This window comes from Chenopodium album, chromosome 5 (genome assembly GCF_948465745.1).
Source record: "Chenopodium album chromosome 5, dcCheAlbu1.1, whole genome shotgun sequence".
Taxonomy (NCBI): domain Eukaryota; kingdom Viridiplantae; phylum Streptophyta; class Magnoliopsida; order Caryophyllales; family Amaranthaceae; genus Chenopodium; species Chenopodium album.
In genome coordinates, this window is record NC_137838.1 from 48,356,579 (window position 1) to 48,361,599 (window position 5,021).

Consider the following 5,021-nt stretch of genomic DNA (forward strand, 5'->3'; position numbering starts at 1 on the left):
AAACTCCCTCACCTCACTTACTAATAGCTCCTCCAATCCAAGCTTGGGACTAGTAACCAATGAGGCAAAATAGGCTTGTAATATGGCTAATAAAATAACAAAAAGTCAAGGCAACAACATGGGTAGCAAGAAGGGAACAAATGTATCTACAATATCTAGAGGCCACCTAAAAGAACAAATGCCTTCGTCCTCCACAATGTGCATAATAATGAATCATATAAATATTACTAATAGTTGCAAACCAATACTCAAATTCATTGACATACCAGGAACTATAGAACTATAACACATTCCTAACCAAATCAAATAGTCAAGCACTATATTCACAAGTAGTTGGACAAAATTGACGCATGTTAAAGTTTCAAGGCAATCAAACATTAAATCATGATTAACTAATCCACAATGCCTATCATCAAATACCAAGAATCAAAACAATTTCCTCAAGTAAGGGGCACAAGGAAGCATAATTTACAATTCATTGGAACGTATTTTTGGATTTTTTATTTTTCAATTTTTTTTCATATATAAGAAAGCAATAAAAACTACACTAGGAAAGCAATAAATAGAGAAGAAAGAAAGAAAGTTACCATATATACAAGAAATCTCCCCCCAAGCCAAATCAAGCAATGCCCTCATTGACTTGGGAGGGTAGATAGGAGGAGCTACTCCTCATCGTCATCCATCCTCTCATATCCTCCTCCATGGCTCGAGCCGGCACCAGCCTGGCTCGGTCCAGCACCACCATAACCCGAACCATCTGCAAAGTAGTTAGGGTCCACATTCCCCCCCATACCCCCAAAAGGAACGTCACCCCCATAACCATGGACTGAAGAGTAGTTCACATAAGTACCATACGCACCGGGGTGAGAATACCCTCCTTGGGGGTATTGGAACCAATCAGGAACAAGTGAATCGGGGGGGATAGCCCCCCGACGGGCATATTCATCATACATGGGATACAAACCCCTCCCGACGTTCCTCTCCACATACCCCACCCGCCTATCTAGAGACCCAACTCTAGTGTCCAAGTCCCTAACCACACTCTCGACTCTCCCTTGCCCCATCTCAATCCTATCCAATTGGCTCCTAAAAGCCGAAAAGTCATAAGGGGCGCTAGGGTCAATGTTGTAGTTGGTTGAGGAAGTGGGAATGTCATATGTGAAGGGTGGAGGTGGTGGGTAGTGTGGTGAATGGTGATGAGGGGAGTGGTCTAGGGGAGATTGGTGGGGTTGTGGTGAAGGGTGAGGTGGTTGAACCTCACCTTGACCATTAATCTCGAAAGTATAAGAAGGCTTCCCCTTCTCAAATTTGGTTAAGGTGGGGTTGGGTAAGGTGAAGGCTTGGTCCCTCCTACCCGATTGTCGGTGGACTATCCACCAAGTGTCACCCCCCACGGGTTGCACCCAGTTTAGACTCCCTAGATAGGCTAGGTCCATGAGGTTTGATCCTACAACTTTCCTATGCTCATCCGGGTTCCAACCTAGGTGTTTTTTGGCAATGTGGGTCACTAACCCCCCAAAATAAATAGGTGCCCTAGACCAACTAGCCTCGGCCGCATTGGCCGCCCTTTGGAAGTGCTTGGCTATCCTATGAGGTATGTTCAATTTTTCGGCGTTAGGAATTACATAGGATGCCAAAAGTTCCAATTCATCTCTCCTCACATTTGCCGGTTCATGCCTCCTAAAAATAGTGAGGCCGGCAAATCTTTGCCAAAATTTTGGGATGGGATGTTGAATCCACGTCCCTTTGGCATGCTGGAGGTTAACCAAATCCTCCCCAGTTAGCCTCTTGTAGACCACGGCGGTGTGGTCTTGAGAGGGTTCAATCGGTTTATCCGATTTCAAATCAAACAACTTTCCGAATTCTTTAAGAGTTAGTCTCACATCGTTGTTTAATAATCGGAATTGTACATGAGTGATTAGTGCATTCATTTTAATAACATTAAAACTTGAAATAAATTCTAATATTAAATAGTCATATGTATCATGGCACATTTGAAAGAAACCACTCATGCCTATACCTTTGAACAATTTTTCCACATATTTATCTAAACCTAACCTAGCTAGTGTGGGATGATGAATAAAACGGGTAGAGATTACCTGGCGATCAATGAGGTTTAACATCCTAGCCCGTTGCTCCTCCGAGGTGATGACAACTTCCTCCCATCCCGGAATTTGAAGGTCCGGGTTAACCGTTGGTTGTGGTGCCCTCGAGCTTTCACCCCTTTGCGTCCTTGAACGTTTTAAGGCCATTATATGTGGAAAAATTTGATGTTTGGAGCTTTCTCTCTCTAAGGGTTTGGAGGAAGTATGAGAGAAAGTGGGAGAAAATAGTTGAGAAATGTAGAGGAAGATGTGAGGATTAAGAATATGTAAGAAATTTGAGGTTTTGATGGGTGAATTTGAGGAGATCTTGGATTGAAGGTGTAGTTGAAGGTGTGAAAATGGAGGTTTTAGAGAGAGAAAGTGTGAAGGAGAAGGAAGAAGTAAGAAAGAAAAAGAAAAGAGAAAGGGAGAAAGGGGTTTAAAACCCCGGATCAAAAAGGCGCGCCCGATCGGGCGAGCCTCGCCCGATCGGGCGAAGGTGGTTAATGCCAATTTGCAAAGTACGCGCCCGATCGGGCGACCTCCGCCCGATCGGGCGCGAACTCGAACCTGGAAATCGCCCTTTGCTCGCCCGATCGGGCGAGCTTCGCCCGATATTTCTTTTTGCGGCACTCGATTTCTCCAAAATCCCGCCCGATCGGGCGGATTCGCCCGATCGAGCGAAATTTCCCTCTATTTCTTCCCTCACTTGCGCGCCCAATCGGGACTCCTTGTCCGATCGGGCGAAAGTAAGCTCCGATAAAATCAATATTGCGCGCTCGATCGGGCGAAATGAACTCGATCTCTGACCCTTAGGTGCGCGCCCGATCGGGCGAGTCTTGCCTGATCGGGCCCGCACCCAGACCTGGAGCTTCTCTTTCTTCGCCAAACTTTTCTTCTCTTGAAACCTCTGTGCTATGGGATCTAAACCTTTACAAAAACACTCATGAAAGGTAAAATTCACTCTCCTCGCCTCTCTAAAATAAAAATAAAAATAGAGAAAAAGGAAAACTAGTCTAGAAAGCAAGAAATACGGGTTGCCTCTCGCAAAGCGCTGGTTTATCTAGGTCCCGCACGACCCTCTTTCCACATTATAATAACTAGGATCCTTGGCCTAACGCTTGATCGGGTGGTTTCTCACCCGGTCTAGCGGTGTTTCGGCTGCGACGCGGCTTCTTGACATGCCCTGTGGGACGCCAATTCACCTTATCTGGTGGATCCTCCTTGATTAGCATTATTTAATAAAACAGGTTCATCAACTCTGGGCATAGAAGGCCCTTCATAGTTTGAACCACTCCTTAGAGTAATTGCAAATGCTTGATCCGTAGGCCGGGTCGGCTGTGCCAACAGAGCTCCCTATTGGCGGGTTTGTAGAGTAGCGGAAAGTTGCGCAATTTGATTATCTACAATTTTATTATGTGCTAGAATTTGATCAATTGTCGCATCTCTAATATCCATGTGCTTTTGCATATTAACCAACATTGCTCTAATTTCCACCAGAGAAGGGTCAGAAGATGAGGAGGGTTGTTGTGGTTGGTTCTTTTGGCTAGCATTGGGATGGTAATATTTCTGCTGCTGTTGTTGTGGCGCCTGTGGTTCTTGTGGTGGTGGATTCTGAACATTAGTACTCCGCTAGGAAAGGTACGGATGGTTCCGATACCCAGGATTGTAAGTGTTGGAGTATGGGTTATTCTGCCTATAAGCTTGAAAGGCATTAACTTGCTCCACGGAACTCCTACAATCTTATTCCCAATGACCTAAAATATCACAATTTTCACATAAGGCCTCATTAGAATTATTATTAATCGCAGAAACATTAGCTACATTAGTAGTGTTCAGATTATCTAATTTTTGGCAAATAGAGGTCAGTTGAGCTTGCAAAAAGGATACAGAGTCAACACTGTTCCCCTTGTTAGCAAATCCTCTAGGATTCCCAAATTGGGAATTGTGTATCGCCATGTCTTCAATAACCTGACCTGCATCTTCAACATCAAGATTCATAAATCTCCCACTAGCTACAGTATCTAAAATTATTCGAGAAGAATTTCCAAGGCCATTATAAAAGGCTTGGATTAACTGCCATTGCGCTAAATTATAGTGGGGACAGTCTCTTTGTAGGTCCTTGAACCTCTCCCAAGCCTCATATAAAGATTCATCGGCTTCTTGGGAAAAGTTCTAAATTGCACTCCGTAGTACGGTTGTTCTCTCTGCAGGATAATACTTGTTATAGAAATTCAAAACCAGAGTTTCCCAGTCAGTTATACTAAGTTCAGTTCTATTTAAGCCATTAAACCACAATTTAGCTTTTCCAGTTAAAGAGAAGGGAAAGAGAATCTCCCTGATTTGGTCTTGAGTGACCCCGGCTTGCCTGATGGTATTACAATATTTACAATAGTAGGCAATGTGAAGATTTGGGTCTTCATCCTTGGCTCCACTAAATTCCTTCCTCTCTATCATCGTTATGAATTGAGGTTTAATTTCGAATTGATCCCCATCAAGAGCCGGAGTAGGGGTGAGATGTGGTAAATCTGTAAGCTTGGGTTGTGAGTAATCACTAAGCTTCTTTGGAACCACCATCTCTGATTCTGCGTCTGATGATACCTTTGAATCGCTAGAACCAGTTGGAGGATCGCGGTGATTATTATTGTTATCACCAGAATTCGCCAGGATTTGCTTGTAGAGATTTTTCGGTCTATGGAAGGAACGTTCGATCTCAGGATCGAATGGGATGTACCCTGATCTGGAACACCTAGGCATAAACAAAAACTAGAAGCAAATATGAGATTTGCCTCAGAGAACTAACGCTCTCTGAGACAAAAGAAAATAATCTAGACTACAAAAATAATCGGAAATAAGAATAAAACCGTTTTCCCGGCAACGGCGCCATTTTTTGACAGGGTAAAGTCGTATCCCCAATTCAAAGGTAATTCCTAAATC

The 5,021-nt window shown here is 43.8% G+C and overlaps 1 non-coding gene across 1 annotated transcript; it reads left to right on the forward strand.

The window, feature by feature from the left end:
- Nucleotides 1-4,173: 4,173 nt before the first annotated feature.
- On the forward strand, nt 4,174-4,280 carry LOC145633521 (small nucleolar RNA R71). Its single transcript, XR_014112841.1, has one exon. It is a non-coding gene; the product is annotated as a small nucleolar RNA R71 (small nucleolar RNA).
- The last annotated feature ends 741 nt before the right edge of the window (nt 4,281-5,021 follow it).